This window comes from Oncorhynchus gorbuscha, linkage group LG16 (genome assembly GCF_021184085.1).
Source record: "Oncorhynchus gorbuscha isolate QuinsamMale2020 ecotype Even-year linkage group LG16, OgorEven_v1.0, whole genome shotgun sequence".
Classification (NCBI taxonomy): domain Eukaryota; kingdom Metazoa; phylum Chordata; class Actinopteri; order Salmoniformes; family Salmonidae; genus Oncorhynchus; species Oncorhynchus gorbuscha.
Window position 1 is genome coordinate 35,931,836 of NC_060188.1, and position 17,627 is coordinate 35,949,462.

Genomic DNA, 17,627 nt, shown 5'->3' on the forward strand with positions numbered 1-17,627 from the left:
GCAGGTAGTATAACTTTTCATTACATTTCATTACATTTCATTATAGTACAACGGTTTGATTTGTCTAATCTTAGCAATTTCTTCTTAGCTAGCTACATAGCCGTCTTTGTATCAAAGATAATTGCGTAATTATCGTATTTCGTCGTCCTAACGTAGTCTACACTGCTATCTGCCCAGCAGCTAGCCAGCTAGCAAACGTCCACCGTCTACCGAATAGCAGCACTGTAGAAACTATTACACTCAACTGAACGACTTGATTAGTGTAGTGTTAGCTAGCTACATAGTTGTCTTTGCTGTCTTTGTATCCAAGATAATTGTGTAGTTTAGAGTGTGTAGTCTTAGAGTGATTATCTTAATTTACCGAGGTTAGCTAGCCAGCTATTTGTCGTCCTTAACGTAGGAGACACTGCTAGCTAGCCAACAGCTAGCCAACGTCTACCGAATAGAACTTCCGCACTCAACAACCCGGTCGCATTCCGCTTCGCTCCACAGGTAGTATCACATTTTCATTTCATTTCATTACAGTACAACGGTTTGATTTGTTTGATCGTAGCTAGCTACATAGCTAGCTACATAGCCGTCTTTGTGTCAAAGATAATTGTGTAGTCTAGAGCAATTTTCTAGGTTAGCTAGCCAGCTATTGTCGTTCTTTTAACGCAACGTAACGTAATCAACACTGCTAGCTAGCCAGCTAGCCCCCGAATAGCAGCACTGTAGAAACTATTACACTCAACGGAACGACTTGATTAGTGTAGTGTCAACAACGCAGCCACTGCCAGCTAGCCTACAAAGTCAACAACGCAGCCACTGCCAGCTAGCCTACTTCAGCAGTACTGTATCATTTTAATCATTTTAGTCAATAAGATTCTTGCTACGTAAGCTTAACTTTCTGAACATTCGAGACGCGTAGTCCACTTGTCATTCCAATCTCCTTTGCATTAGCGTAGCCTCTTCTGTAGCCTGTCAACTATGTGTCTGTCTATCCCTGTTCTCTCCTCTCTGCACAGACCATACAAACGCTCCACACCGCGTGGCCGCGGCCACCCTAATCTGGTGGTCCCAGCGCGCACGACCCACGTGGAGTTCCAGGTCTCCGGTAGCCTCTGGAACTGCCGATCTGCGGCCAACAAGGCAGAGTTCATCTCAGCCTATGCCTCCCTCCAGTCCCTCGACTTCTTGGCACTGACGGAAACATGGATTACCACAGATAACACTGCTACTCCTACTGCTCTCTCTTCGTCCGCCCACGTGTTCTCGCACACCCCGAGAGCTTCTGGTCAGCGGGGTGGTGGCACCGGGATCCTCATCTCTCCCAAGTGGTCATTCTCTCTTTCTCCCCTTACCCATCTGTCTATCGGCTCCTTTGAATTCCATGCTGTCACAGTTACCAGCCCTTTCAAGCTTAACATCCTTATCATTTATCGCCCTCCAGGTTCCCTCGGAGAGTTCATCAATGAGCTTGATGCCTTGATAATCTCCTTTCCTGAGGACGGCTCACCTCTCACAGTTCTGGGCGACTTTAACCTCCCCACGTCTACCTTTGACTCATTCCTCCCTGCCTCCTTCTTTCCACTCCTCTCCTCTTTTGACCTCACCCTCTCACCTTCCCCCCCTACTCACAAGGCAGGCAATACGCTCGACCTCATCTTTACTAGATGCTGTTCTTCCACTAACCTCATTGCAACTCCCCTCCAAGTCTCCGACCACTACCTTGTATCCTTTTCCCTCTCGCTCTCATCCAACACTTCCCACACTGCCCCTACTCGGATGGTATCGCGCCGTCCCAACCTTCGCTCTCTCTCCCCCGCTACTCTCTCCTCTTCCATCCTATCATCTCTTCCCTCTGCTCAAACCTTCTCCAACCTATCTCGTGATTCTGCCTCCTCAACCCTCCTCTCCTCCCTTTCTGCATCCTTTGACTCTCTATGCCCCCTATCCTCCAGGCCGGCTCCGTCCTCCCCTCCCGCTCCGTGGCTCGACGACTCATTGCGAGCTCACAGAACAGGGCTCCGGGCAGCCGAGCGGAAATGGAGGAAAACTCGCCTCCCTGCGGACCTGGCATCCTTTCACTCCCTCCTCTCTACATTTTCCTCTTCTGTCTCTGCTGCTAAAGCCACTTTCTACCACTCTAAATTCCAAGCATCTGCCTCTAACCCTAGGGAGCTCTTTGCCACCTTCTCCTCCCTCCTGAATCCCCCTCCTCCCTCTCTGCAGATGACTTCGTCAACCATTTTGAAAAGAAGGTCGATGACATCCGATCCTCGTTTGCTAAGTCAAACGACACCGCTGGTTCTGCTCACACTGCCCTACCCTGTGCTCTGACCTCTTTCTCCCCTCTCTCTCCAGATGAAATCTCGCGTCTTGTGACGGCCGGCCACCCAACAACCTGCCCGCTTGACCCTATTCCCTCCTCTCTTCTCCAGACCATTTCCGGAGACCTTCTCCCTTACCTCACCTCGCTCATCAACTCATCCCTGACCGCTGGCTACGTCCCTTCCGTCTTCAAGAGAGCGAGAGTTGCACCTCTTCTGAAAAAACCTACACTCGATCCCTCCGATGTCAACAACTACAGACCAGTATCCCTTCTTTCTTTTCTCCCCAAAACTCTTGAACGTGCCGTCCTTGGCCAGCTCTCCCGCTATCTCTCTCAGAATGACCTTCTTGATCCAAATCAGTCAGGTTTCAAGACTAGTCATTCAACTGAGACTGCTCTTCTCTGTATCACGGAGGCGCTCTGCACTGCTAAAGCTAACTCTCTCTCCTCTGCTCTCATCCTTCTAGACCTCTCGGCTGCCTTCGATACTGTGAACCATCAGATCCTCCTCTCCACCCTCTCCGAGTTGGGCATCTCCGGCGCGGCCCACGCTTGGATTGCGTCCTACCTGACAGGTCGCTCCTACCAGGTGGCGTGGCGAGAATCTGTCTCCTCACCACGTGCTCTCACCACTGGTGTCCCCCAGGGCTCTGTTCTAGGCCCTCTCCTATTCTCGCTATACACCAAGTCACTTGGCTCTGTCATAACCTCAGATGGTCTCTCCTATCATTGCTATGCAGACGACACACAATTAATCTTCTCCTTTCCCCCTTCTGATGACCAGGTGGCGAAATCACATCTCTGCATGTCTGGCAGACATATCAGTGTGGATGACGGATCACCACCTCAAGCTGAACCTCGGCAAGACGGAGCTGCTCTTCCTCCCAGGGGAAGGACTGCCCGTTCCATGATCTCGCCATCACGGTTGACAACTCCATTGTGTCCTCCTCCCAGAGCGCTAAGAACCTTGGCGTGATCCTGGACAACACCCTGTCGTTCTCAACTAACATCAAGGCGGTGGCCCGTTCCTGTAGGTTCATGCGCTACAACATCCGCAGAGTACGACCCTGCCTCACACAGGAAGCGGCGCAGGTCCTAATCCAGGCACTTGTCATCTCCCGTCTCGATTACTGCAACTCGCTGTTGGCTGGGCTCCCTGCCTGTGCCATTAAACCCCCTACAACTCATCCAGAACGCCGCAGCCCGTCTCGTGTTCAACCTTCCCAAGTTCTCTCACGTCACCCCGCTCCTCCGCTCTCTCCACTGGCTTCCAGTTGAAGCTCGCATCCGCTACAAGACCATGGTGCTTGCCTACGGAGCTGTGAGGGGAACGGCACCTCAGTACCTCCAGGCTCTGCTCAGGCCCTACACCCAAACAAGGGCACTGCGTTCATCCACCTCTGGCCTGCTCGCCTCCCTACCACTGAGGAAGTACAGTTCCCGCTCAGCCCAGTCAAAACTGTTCGCTGCTCTGGCCCCCCCAATGGTGGAACAAACTCCCTCACGACGCCAGGACAGTGGAGTCAATCACCACCTTCCGGAGACACCTGAAACCCCACCTCTTTAAGGAATACCTAGGATAGGATAAAGTAATCGCGGCCACGCGGTGAGGAGCGTTTGTATGGTCTGTGCAGAGAGGAGAGAACAGGGATAAACAGACACATAGTTGACAGGCTACAGAAGAGGCTACGCTAATGCAAAGGAGATTGGAATGACAAGTGGACTACACGTCTCGAATGTTCAGAAAGTTAAGCTACGTAGCAAGAATCTTATTGACTAAAATGATTAAAATGATACAGTACTGCTGAAGTAGGCCAGCTGGCAGTGGGTGCGTTGTTGACACTACACTAATCATTATCTGGTGTGACCACCGTTTTCCTCATGCAGAGCGACACATCTCCTTCACATAGAGTTGATCAGGCTGTTGATTGTGGCCTGTGGAATGTTGTCCCACTCCTCTTCAATGGCTTTGTGAAGTTGCTGGATATTAGAAGGAACTGGAACAAACTCTTGTACACGTCGATCCAGAGCATCCCAAACATGCTCAATGGGTGACATGTCTGGTAAGTTTGCAGGCCATTGAAGAAGTGGAACATTTTCAACTTGCAGTAATTGTGTACAGATCCTTGCGACATGGGGCCATGCGTTATCATGCTGAAACATGAGGTGATGGCAGATGAATGGCACGACAATGGGCCTCATAATCTCATCATGATATCGCTAGCATCGATAAGATGCAATTGCGTACAACAAAATATTTTACAACGACGTTGGAGGCTGCTTATGGTAGAGAAATGTACTAATTCCCTTTCATTTTTTTACTCCTCATTGTTGGGAAAGAACTTGTAAATGAGCATTTCACGGTAAAGTCTCCACCTGTTGTATTCGTGACAAATACAATTTGATTTGTATGGCTTCAGTTCAGATAGATTTTTGTACATTTTAATGTTGCAATAATAGGATCTAGGCCGAGCGTTTGAGCGAGCGAGAGAACATAATTTTGATGGCAAACCCTGATACCAATGAATCGACTGTCTCGCAGAGAAATAGAACAGCTAATTTTCAGCCACTCGTGAGTCTCATTTGAATTTCCTGGTGCGTCAGGAAATTGTGTATTTATTCCTTGTGTCTTTCTATAGTTTTTCTATTTTTCTCCCTGCATTGTTGGGAAGAGGACGTAACTAAGCATTTCACTCTTAGTAAACCTGTTGTTTACGAAGCATTTGACATATAAAATGTCATTTGATCTTATGGGCCCTGGTCAAAATAGTGCACTACATATGAAATAGAGTGCCATTTAGGAAGCATCCCGTGTCCTACTTTTCCCAGCAGCGTAGGTGTACCCCGTCCTAGCAACAATCTGAGGATGACCTAGGCACCACTGAGTGATGAGGACCATATATTGAGCTCTGAGGACAAGCATGCCTTGCTGAGTGGCATATGCTCTCTTAGTGTAACCACCAAATCACCTTCACTAGTCTAACCCTGCACAGTGAAGGGAGGGGGAGCACAAGTGGGTTTTCTGTGTGTGTGCATGTGTGTTTGTGTATGTGTGTTAATGACTAAGACAAATCTGTGCCCCCACTAAAACCGTATTTCCAATTTCGGGAAAACACCTCTTTCTTGCCCCCCATCAAATCTCAAAACATACATGATGGTTTATCATCCATGACGCGCATTTCATAAATGCTCTACATTCGCCAGTGAATTCGTAAATGTAATAGCATTGCCAATTCTTGTGATTTCAATATTACAATTCACTTGACTCTCATAATGTTAGCTGACACAAGAATTGTAATTGCAATGCTGTTTACTGCCACACTTTTTCAGGTCCAATATTGTACGTGAAACCTTACTGTATTCTAGCTGGTGTTGTGCTCTCCAGCATTTCAACTCACTCTTATGTAAGGGGTGGGTTGTGTAACAATTGTGGATACATTTTTATTTGGGATATAGCCTCACCTCCCAAACACTCCCCAATGAGCCAGAAAGGTCAGATCATCCACAGGGATTGCCCGGACAGGGGGTGAAGAGGAAGGCGGTGGGGGCGGACAGACGACACAGGGGGGGGGGGGTTGGCACACACCCATGCACACGCACACACTTACAGACACTCACTCACTTTCATACAGCACTGAGAATTATGGCGCAACCCCTCTTGTTTGATTACTGTAAGTATTAAAAGGACAAGACTACACCACCTTAACCCCGAGACAGTTTTCAAGGTGGCGGCGTAACACAAACGCATATACGCACGCACAGGCATGCACACATACGCATGCACACACACTCACACAAACAAACATCAGCAATCTATGTAAGTTAAGACTGGCAACAAGAAATCAACCAACACATTCATGACTACACCAACAGGTAGTGCAGGTAATGGATTGTGTGTGTATGTGTGTATTTTATGTGTGTAAACTTGTGTATGTTTTGGACTCTGCAATATTATAATTAATATGTTTATGTATGGTGTCAAGGTTGTTGAAAATGTGTGTTACTTAATGTGCATTCAGTTGTTTGTGTGTACACTGAGCATCAGGCTGCATCTCAGTGCCAACGCAGTTCTTCGGGAACGGACAAGCGCATAGTCTAAAAATGCCAACTACAGTGACACAGACGGAAAGAGAGAGAGAGAGAGAGAGAGAGAGAGAGAGAGAGAGAGAGAGAGAGAGAGAGAGAGAGAGAGAGAGAGAGAGAGAGAGAGAGAGAGAGGGGGCAGTGATCAACAGTGAGTGAGCGAGAGATAGAACTGCAGCAGACCTGGATCAGATAGCAGAGATAGAGAGAAAGAGCGAGAGACAGAGAAAGAAGAGAGGGTGACTGTGTGGATTGGACAAGGTTGGGGAAAACGTTGATTTAAACAAGTGGACCCCTCCAGAGAGAGAGAGGGAGAGAGAGAGATCCCCAAAGATCATTCAGACCGGAATATCATGCTTCTTTTCCCAGAAAATTGTTACCTAGAAATGTTACCTTTGGGGGTTCTGGTCATTTGCGAAGGGCTAATTTCCTTCCCAATTTTCCCATCTATCTATTTCTGAAAACGAGAGCACCTATCGAGTGCGTCTTGCTGGAACAGGTGGTGTGTTGTGCAGCGGTACGGTCCCTGTCCTGTCACTGCGTTGGTGGTGTGTTGTGCAGACACTTTTCCTGAACGGAGAAAGAGACTATTGACGACCAGGACCAATCGAGATGAAGAAGCTCAGCGGGTTTTTCCGGTTCTGCCTCACTCGGATGGAGTGGTTCTACCCATAAAGGATCTGAAGAGAATTAGCCAGAACCCAGCAGAGAACATGCTACAGTTTGGCTAAAGAACCTTAGCGAGCAGAAGGGGAACTGGAAAACCTCTGTGGAAATCTCTGTAACTCTGTTCTAGAACAGTTGAAGAAAGGGAACTTTAACTTGAACAAATAGGGATCATCACATCACAAGGTAAGCAGCTGGACTATCAGACTGGCATTGATTGACACCTGTGAAGGAATGAATTCACCACCTCTTTCTTCAACAGCTGTCTAGTGCAGATTCATTACCCTGAAAATCTGACAACTGACATTTTGGATGTAGCCTACATTCTCTGTTAAAATAACAGTTGTTGTACAGAAATACACATTTATAATCATACATATTGTTTTGAGGGCCGGAAAGGGTCAGAGAGGAGTCTAAGAGAACGGTATGGATATTAATATCTCTGGTATGGTTCGCCGCTGGCATCCTAGAAACTGTATTGTGCAGCTACGGTGTGAAACACACCAGCTGGTACAGATGACGTTTTCTACCTGCTCCCAACCTGCTGTACATCTGGGACATAACGAATTGAACCTGGGGCAACATGTTAATGCTTAAGCTGTTCTAAAACTGAACCTGCATGGGTCTAATGGGAACACACTGATGAGACCGTTGAGGAGTAGATAGCTTGAATTCATACTCAAATATAGGTACCTTAATCTAGGCTATTAGTAAAGAGAGTCATTTTCCTCTCACTAAACAGTCCAGACAATTGCACCAGGAATCAATGTTTCAAAGTCAATCATTATCTAGCTAATAAGTAAATATATATATTTTACCTTTATTTAACTAGGCAAGTCAGTTAAGAACAAATTCTTATTTTCAATGACGGCCTAGGAACAGTGGGTTAACTGCTTTGTTCAGGGACAGAACGAGAGATTTTTACCTTGTCAGCTCAGGGATTCGATCTTGCAACCTTTCAGTTACTAGTCCAACACTCTAACAACTAGGCTACCTGCCGTTCGATATATATATCAATTGAACATTATATCAATTGAACATTTTCAAAATAATAATTTCTCCCAGGAAGAACATTATTGAATAGTTCACGGTTTTGGATCAGTATGTATATATTTTACATGTTTTATACATATATATTTTTAATTTTACCCCCTTTTTCTCCCCAATTTCGTGGTATCCAATTGTATCCAATCTTGTCTCATCGCTACAACTCCCGTACAGGCTCGTGAGAGACAAAGGTCGAGAGCTATGCGTCCTCCGAAACACAACCCAACCAAGCTGCACTGCTTCTTAACACAGCGCGCATCCAACCCGGAAGCCAGCCGCACCAATGTGTCGGAGGAAACACCATGCACCTAGCGACCTGGTCAGCGTGCATTGCGCCCGGCCCGCCACAGGAGTCGCTAGTGAACAATGAGACAAGGATATCCCTACATGCCAAACCCTCCCTAACCCGGACGACGCTAGGCCAATTGTGCGTCGCCCCATGGACCTTCCGGTCGCATCTGGCTGCGACAGAGCCTGGGCTCAACCCCAGAGTCTCTGGTGGCACAGCTAGCACTGTGATGAAGTACCTTAGACCACTGCGCCACCCGGGAGGCCCCTACATATATATATTCATTTATTTTAAACATAGGGGATGGATCAGCTTTAATATTACAGATAGATTGTTGCTTCCATCAATGTAATTGTCTGCATCATTTCCAATCCCCCATATCTTTTTGGGGTACAGTTTATATATATATATATATATATATATATACATAGTGTACATACACATACCCACATACATATAGGTGAGATGGAAGGTGTGCATGAATGGACTTTGGAATGCCAACTGCCAGAATAGCTAGTAAAGTTTTTCAATGGGATCTACCCATAGTGGGAGCCTGGGCAACTGAAATGTCTGACCTTTTTCAACAGTCTGACTGTGAATATCTGTATGAAAACCGAATTAAGGGAGACATAGATGTGATTACAAAACAACTGTTGATGCAATATGAAATAAAATGGGTGGAGGTGATTAATTATAAACCCAAATTGAGAGCCTTTTGTTTGATTAAGGGTGAATTCGTATGTGAGAGATATATTATATATAACCTACCTAGCAAGAGATCGCTATGTGCACAGGTAAGATAAGGGATGTTGTCTCTCTGCATATTAAAACAGGTGAGTATTGTGGTGAAATGAAAGAGGAAAGGACATAACGAATTAATGAAATAGTATGCGCAAAACACTAGTCTCAACGTCAACAGTGAAGTGGCGACTCCGGGGCACTGGCTTTCTAGGCAAAGTTGCAAAGAAAAAGCCATATGTCAGACTGACCAATAAGAAGAAAAGATTAAGATGGGCAAAAAAACACAGACACTGGACAGAGGAACTCTGCCTAGAAGAGCTTGTTTATGTGCCAATTAATCCCATAGGTATGGGTTGCCAATTGGCGATTTGACACCAAAATAAAATTTCATTCATTCATTCGTCATTCTTTCATTCATATATATATAAACATTCATACATATACACCTATATGTACATACCCACATATATATATACATATATACACATACACAGTTTTTTTACAATATACCTTCCTTTATTATTCCCCACAAACCCTACCACCGCTCCCCCAATTGGGGTAAACTAATAAACAATAACACTTAGGCTTCTGCTTTCAGCTTATACATACTATACACATTTTATAGACACAATTTATTTTACAATAGATATATCTTGTTTGTTTTTAGTCCTGGCCTTCCTCTGTTTCTGATGTCCATCCACTTTGATTTCTATGTTCCATACATTTGTAGCTGTGCTATTTCACAAAAATTCTGAACCTATATACACTTGAGATGGGCTCGGTGATGGTGCAACTGCTTAGCATCTGAGTGTATGGTTGTTTGTGAGGGAAAGGGGTTGAGTGTATATGAGTGTCTGAGTGTTTGTGTGGGTGTGTCAGTGTGTATGTTAGATGTTAGGGACAATATAGGATGAATCACAAAAATAATAATTGCTTTCTAAATGTAATTTTGTAATACTGGTAAGAGTTAACAAACCTTTACATAAACTGCCTAGATTACTACAAATATGAATAGCTAATGGAAATGAAGAGAAACAGGATTTTTTAAAATACATGTATTTTTTAATAGTTATATATAATACAAATGGAGGTGAGGGCAATGGAAATGCTTTTGGCGGTTGATCTGCTTCTGTTCTGTGGGTGGCACTGTGTGGTCTTTCGAAGGATGGTCACGGTCTCTCCAGGGCCATGGGATCCGGGGGGTTAAGGGTGGTCTGTCGGTCATTGTGATGTCAACCCAACTCGGGATGAGGAGGGGTTTTAGCGGGTGGAATAGTGGGGACCAATTGGAGTTTATTTAGTAGCAATACAAATATCATGGTACAGCTATATAGACACTCAATCATCATGTTACTTTTTAATGGTACGTTTACAAACATATATTATGATAAATCTAATTGAAACTTGTATCTCATTATGGTAATTGGTGAAATAAGTATAGCCAGTTATAATTGTAATGGCTTAGCAGATAATAAGAAAAGAAGATCAGTATTTACCTGGATAAAATAGAAGGAATATAGTATCTATTGTTTACAGGAAACTCATTCAACAATTTTAGATGAAGTTTTGTGGAAAAAAAGGACTGGTGTAAAGAAATTCAAAAGGGGTGATGATCTTAATCAACAGTAATTTTGATCCAAATGTGCAAATTGTCCAAACAGATCCTCAAGGTAGATGGATGATTTTAAATATGTTATTGGACCATGAACAGATATGGCTTATTAACCTATACGGTCTAAATAATAATGAGCCATGCTTCTTTGAAAATGTATCAACCCTAAAAGCAACACAAGGCTCCATTATTTTGGTGGGAGATTATAATACGGTTTTAGATACCTTTATGAACTGTAAAGGAAATCATACTACAAACTATCACTCTCAGGCATTTAAGGAAATCATGAATGTCATGGATATATTGGAATTAGTGGATATATGGAGGCTTAAATACCCTGACCTAGTGAGATATACATGGAGGAGGCTTAAACAAGCTAGTCATCTTGATGACTTTCTTATGTCGTTCCTTTCTGGCACCAAAAGTTTTAAAAGTATTGATTGGAGACAGAATGCGGTCGGACCATCACATGCTTGGCATACATATTACTCTTCCAGAATTTCCACGTCGGCGAGAACATTGGAAATTGAATCAAAACCTACTGGATGATAACTTGTTTTTAACTAGGACAGAGGCTACCAACAAAAATGAATGGAGGAACTTATTCAACAAAGATACAGTGTAATATATTATGAAAAATAAAGCGAACTGGATGGAATATGGGGGAAAATGCACCAAATTCTTTTTAAATCTTCAACATAGAAATGCCACCAATTTTTTTTGTTGCTGAAACTTCTTCCAAATGATGGAGTCACTCATGATTCACTGAACAATATTTTGAAAGAGAAAGTAAAGTACTTTTCGTTTCAGTCTCCTCCATCTCCACTAACCGAAGCTAATTGTATGGATTTTATTTATATTAATAATGTATAATTAATATCTGTACAGAAAGACTCATGTGAAGGCCAAATTACAGAGGAGGAACTTCTTGATGCAATTAATGCCTTTATGTCTGGGAAAACTCCAGGGCTGGATGGCATACCAGTGGAGGTACACCAAACTTTTTTTGAAATACTCAGAGGACCATTATTAGCATGTTTTAACCAATCCTATATAAATGGCAGATCCAAAAGTTTTGAGTAAATAACAATACATATTTTTTTTGTTTAGCTCGTTGAAAGATGAATAATCAAAATAAAGTTGATGTATCATGCATTTTTTCCCACTATTTTTTAAAATTTATATTTTACCTTTATTTTGCATCTAGGCAAGTCAGTTAAGAACAAATTCTTATTTTCAATGACAGCCTAGGAACAGTGGGTTAACTGCCTTTTCAGGGACAGAACAACAGATTTGTACCTTGTCAGCTCGGGGATTCAAACTTGCAACCTTTCGGTTACTATTCCAACGCCTCTAACCACAAGGCTACCCTACCACCCAGCAGAATGACAGCCTACTAAACTTGGTATTATGGATATTTTACAATATACAATGTTTCTTTGCCAAATATTCTTATTACTCACTCACAACTATTTTGTTTGATCACTGAAATAAGCAAATGGTTGTTAGTTACATCAGAAGTTGAAATAAGTACCTGAAAATGCCATGTACCAGTACTATGTGTCCTGTAATACACACGTGTTCAGGTCCAATCATATTGTGGCTCCCGAGTGGCGCAGAGGACTAAGGCACTGCATCTCACTGCTAGAGGTGTCACCACAGACTCTGGTTCGAGGCTGTTCCATGCTGTATCACAACCGACTGTGATTGGGAGTCCTATTGAGCGTTGCACAATTACCCCAATGTTGTCCGGGGAAGGGTTTGGCTGGGGTAGGCCTTCCTTGTAAATAATAATTTATTCTTAGTTGACCTTGTTACATAAAGGTTCAATAAAAAATATATAAGCCTTTCTCTATTCCTAGGTGTCAGCTGGTCTGAATGGGGATTCAGTTAAAATGAATGGATCAACAGAAACAGCCATGCTTACATTTGGTCATTTATTGTACTTTGTAGTTTTAGTTGATCATCTGGTAAAAAAAAATGTGTGATTACTGAATCACTGTATAGCTTGAGATCAACAAGGTGGTTTATTTGGAGTCTGATTCAGGGCAAAACTTACCCCATGAGCTGTTCTAATTGTCTTTCATTTACAGTGGCAGTTGCAATATCAATCAAATGACTGTACATAATGATTTCTACATCGAATAGACAAGTATTTACTTGACAGATTTTTCAGATACAAATGTAAGTGGAATTCATTTTACATACAGCATCCAAATATTTCTGAGACCTTCACAGAATTTAAAATCATTGTAAAAATGTCTGTGTCTGTTTCATACAATTAACATTTAATGAGTGTGCCACTTCATATTTCACCATGTTTAATAGAACGTGTACAGTACGTGTACTTTTTGGACAGTTGTTTGGACAGTTAAATTAGTGTCTGTTCTGTTGCTGTCTGTCATCACCACCACCATCCGACACCATACCAAGACCAGCTCTGTGCTCTCTTTCCCTCTTAGTTTACAGCAATAGCAGGGCACACATGTAAACCCCTTTCCACCCTTCCACCTCTCCCTCCCTCCCGTTTCACAGTTTGTTTCTGCCCCAAACCTGCCAGCTTCCAACACCAGCTGGCTGTATCGGAGTCACAAGCGCCTTGCTAACGAATCAATCAGGTTTCGGTGCACGGCGGTGGGAAACCCAATTATGTAGACAATGATTCTTCCAAGCTATGAACTACGTGCAAAGAGCATCTGGCTAGTGGTGGGGTGTGATGACAAATAGCACCCTATTTCCTAAAGTAGTGCACTAAATAGGGAATAGGATGCCATTTGTGTTGACAAAGCATAACGAGTGTCTCATCACTTATCAATCTTACTTTGGAAGAGATAGTACCTTCAGAAAGTATTGACGCCCCTTTACATTTTTTTTACATTTTGTTGTGTTACAAAATGGGATAAAATGGATTAAAACTTTGTTAGCGACCTACACAAAATAATGTCTAAGTAGAAGAACAATTTTAACATTTGTAAAACAATTAAGAAAATTAAAACTGTAATATATCTTAATTTGATAAGTATTCAACACCCTGAGTCAATACATGTTTGGCAGCGATTACAGCTGTTAGTCTTTCTGGGTAAGTCTAAGAGTGTTGCACACTTGGATTCCATAATATTTGGACCCTATTCGGTCCCTCTTTAAATTATGTTTAGCTTATAAAAGTGATGTAAAATCCAGAAAATTATGTCATTGCTTTAGAAGCTTCTGATTGACTAATTTACTAATTTAAGTCAATTGGAGGTGTATCTGTGGATGTATTTCAAGGCCTACCTTCAAACTCAGTGCCTCATTGCTAGACATCATGGGAAAATCAAAAGAAATCAGCCAAGACATCAGAAAAAAAATTGTAGACCTCCACAAGTCTGCTTCATCCTTGGAAGCAATTTCCAAACGCCTGAAGGAACCACGTTCATCGGTACAAACAATAGTACCCAAGTATAAACACCATGGGGCCACGCAGCCGTCATACCGCTCAGCAAGGAGACGCGTTCTGTCTCCAAGAGATGAACATACTTTGGTGCGCAAAGTGCATTTCAATCCCAGAACAACAGCAAAGGACCCTTTGAAGATGTTGGAGGAAACAGGTACAAAAGCATCTATATCCACAGTAAAACAAGTCCTATATCGACGTAACCTGAAAGGCTGCTCAGCAAGGAAGCCACTGCTCCAAAACTGCCATAAAAAGCCAGACTACGGTTTGCAAATGCACATGGGGACAAAGATCATACTTTTTGGAGAAATGTCCTCTGGTCTGATGAGACAAAAATACAGCTGTTTGGTCATAATGACCATCGTAATGTTTGGAGGAAAAAGGGGGAGGCTTGCAAACAGAAGAACACCATCGCAACTGTGAAGCACGGGGGTGGCAGCATCATGTTGTGGGGGTGCTTTGCTGCAGGAGGAACTGGTGCACTTCACAAAATAGATGGCATCACGAGGAGGAGAATTACGTGGATATATTGAAGCAACATCTCAAGACATCGGTCAGGCAGTTAATGCTTGGTCGCAAATGGATCTTCCAAATGGACAATGACCCCAAGCATACTTCCAAAGTTGTGGCAAAATGGCTTAAGGACAACAAAGTCAAGGTATTGGAGTCCCTATCACAAAGCCCTGACCTCAATCCCATAGAAAATGTGTGGGCAGAACTGAAAAAAATACAAAAACATTACGTTTCAAAAAGTCCAGTAATGCAATTACACTATATATACACAATTATGTGGACTCCCTTAAAATGTGTGGTTTTGGCTATGTCAGCCACAAGGTTGCTGACAGGTGTAGAAAATCGAGCACACAGCCATGCAATCTCTATAGACAAACATTGGAAGTAGAATAACCTTGCTGAAGAGCTCAGTGATTTTCAACGTGGCACCGTCATAGGATGCCACATTTCCAACAAGTTACCTCTTAACATTTATGCCTAGCTAGAGCTGCCGGTCAGCCGTAAGTGCTGTTATTGTGAAGTGGAAATGTCTAGGAGCAACAACATCTCAGCCTCAAAGTGGTTGGCCACACAAGCTCACAGAACGGGACCGCCGAGTGCTGGAGTGTGTAACGCATAAAAATTGCCTGTTCTCGGTTGCAACACTCACTACCGAGTTCCAAACTGGCTCTGGAAGCAACTTCAGCACAATAACTGTTAGTCGGGAGCGTCATGAAATGGGTTTCCATGGCCGAGCAGCCGCACACAAGCCTAAGATGTCCATGCGCAATGCCAAGCGTCAGCTGGAGTGGTGTAAAGCTCACCGCCATTGGACTCTGACGCAGTGGAAATGTGTTCTCTGGAGTGATGAATCACTCTTCGCCATCTGGCAGTCCGACAGACGAATCTAGGTTTGGCGGATGCCAGGAGAACACTACCTGCCCAAATGTATTGCGCCAACTGTAAGGTTTGGGGGAGGAGGAACAATGGTCTGGGGCTGTTTTTCATGGTTGGGGCTCGGCCCCTGAGTTCCAGTGAAGGGAAATCTTCATGCTCTTTCCTGTTTCAGCATGACAATGCCCCCATGCACAAAGCGAGGTCCGTCCAGAAATGATTTGTCGAGATCGTTGTGGAAAAGCTTGACTGGCCTGCACAGAGCCCTGACATCAACCCCATTGAACAACTTTGGGATGAATTGGAACGCGAACTACGAGCCAGGTCTAACCGTCCAACATGAGTGCCCGACCTCACTAATGCTCTTGTGACTGAATGGAAGCAAGTCCCCGCAGCAATGTTCTAACATCTAATGGAAAGCCTTCCCAGAAGAGTGAAGGCTGTTGTTGCAGATAAAGGGAGACCACCTCCATATTAATGCCAATGATTTTGTAATGAGGTGTTCAACGAGCAGGTGTGCTCATACTTTTGGTAATATAGTGTACATGGAACATTACACAGGACTGTGGATAATGTAGCTTGTCCCTGAGCTGGAGGACAAATGGTTCTTGCATCTCTTCCTGCTGGAGGTATTGCATGTTGGTTCCAACCTTAAAGTAACAATAAAGAATGTTAGCAGGTCTGTTAGGAAATGCCTTTGTCACATCATCTGGATAAGCGCATTTCTGTGCTGCGCCAGAAACTCTACAGTGCATGGGAAGCTGGGAAACTCCATTCAATTAGTATTATTATATTCCTCTTTCATTTACAAATCTCATGATGTGACTATGAGACATAGCTGTATTTAGCGGGATTTGTATTTTGCTGAGCTAGATAGGAATACTGTGAAGTCACTGAAATTATTTGAAACAACGATTGAGGTAGCTACAGTAAGTAATCTAACTCAACACTTAACTACTACAAACTCATTTAAATTACAATAAATAAAAGTTAACTTATCTGTTTTTCGCTGTCCAGTGGCAGCACAATAGCAGATTATTGTTAGCGACACTAAGAAACTACTTCCTGGTCAGGAATTTTGGAAAAGTTCAAAATGAAAGCCTTCACGTAGTATTAGAAAAGTGTCAATAACCATTCATGATATATGAAAACTTGTCTAAGCATTAGCAGTAATTTATATTTGTTTATATTTTATTCATATAAGTGACATTTGCATAACAATGTGGGTTTCAAAATATGTTCCAATACATATGTATACAATATATAAATATAAATGTATTTGAGCAGTGAGAGACAGAATAACAACAAAAGTATCCAGAAAAACACATGTCAAAAATGTTATAAATTGATTTGCATTTTAATGAGGGAAATAAGAATTTGACCCCCTCTCAATCAGAAAGATTTCTGGCTCCCAGGTGTCTTTTATATTGGTAACGAGCTGAGATTAGGAGCACACTCTTAAAGGGTGCGTGTTACCTTCGCTTATCTCAGCGTGTTACCTGTATAAAAGACACCTGTCCACAGAAGCAATCAATCATTCAGATTCCAAACTCTCCACCATGGCCAAGACCACATAGCTCTCCAAGGATGTCAGGGACAAGATTATAGACCTACACAATGTTGGAATGGGCTACAATACCATCACCAAGTAGCTTGTTGAGAAGGTGAATATAGTTGGTGCGATTATTCGCAAATGGAGGAAACACAAAAGAACTGTCAATCTAACTCTGCCTGTGGCTCCATGCAAGATCTCACCTCGCGGAGTTGCAATGATCATGAGAACGGTGAGGAATCAGCCCAGAACTACACGGGAGGATCTTGTCAATGATCTCAAGGCAGCTGGGTAACACAAGAAAACAATTGGTAACACACTACGCCATGAAGGACTGAAATCCTGCAGCGCCCGCAAGGTCCTCCTGCTCAAGAAAGCACATACACATGCCCGTCTGAAGTTTGCCAATGAACATCTGAATGATTCAGAGAACAACTGGGTGAAAGGGTTGTGGTCAGATGAGACCAAAATGGAGGTCTTTGGCATCAACTCAACTCGCCGTGT

At 43.3% G+C, this 17,627-nt stretch overlaps 1 protein-coding gene across 1 annotated transcript in view; it reads left to right on the plus strand.

Annotated features, from left to right (window-relative positions):
• The first annotated feature begins 6,591 nt into the window (after positions 1–6,591).
• The window catches only part of LOC124000630 (ATP-sensitive inward rectifier potassium channel 12-like), a 58,557-nt gene continuing 47,521 nt past the window's right edge, over positions 6,592–17,627 (plus strand). The window contains exon 1 of the mRNA XM_046307150.1: positions 6,592–7,249. The gene's annotated coding sequence lies outside the window, so the exon portion shown is untranslated. The remainder of the gene's footprint in view (positions 7,250–17,627) is intronic.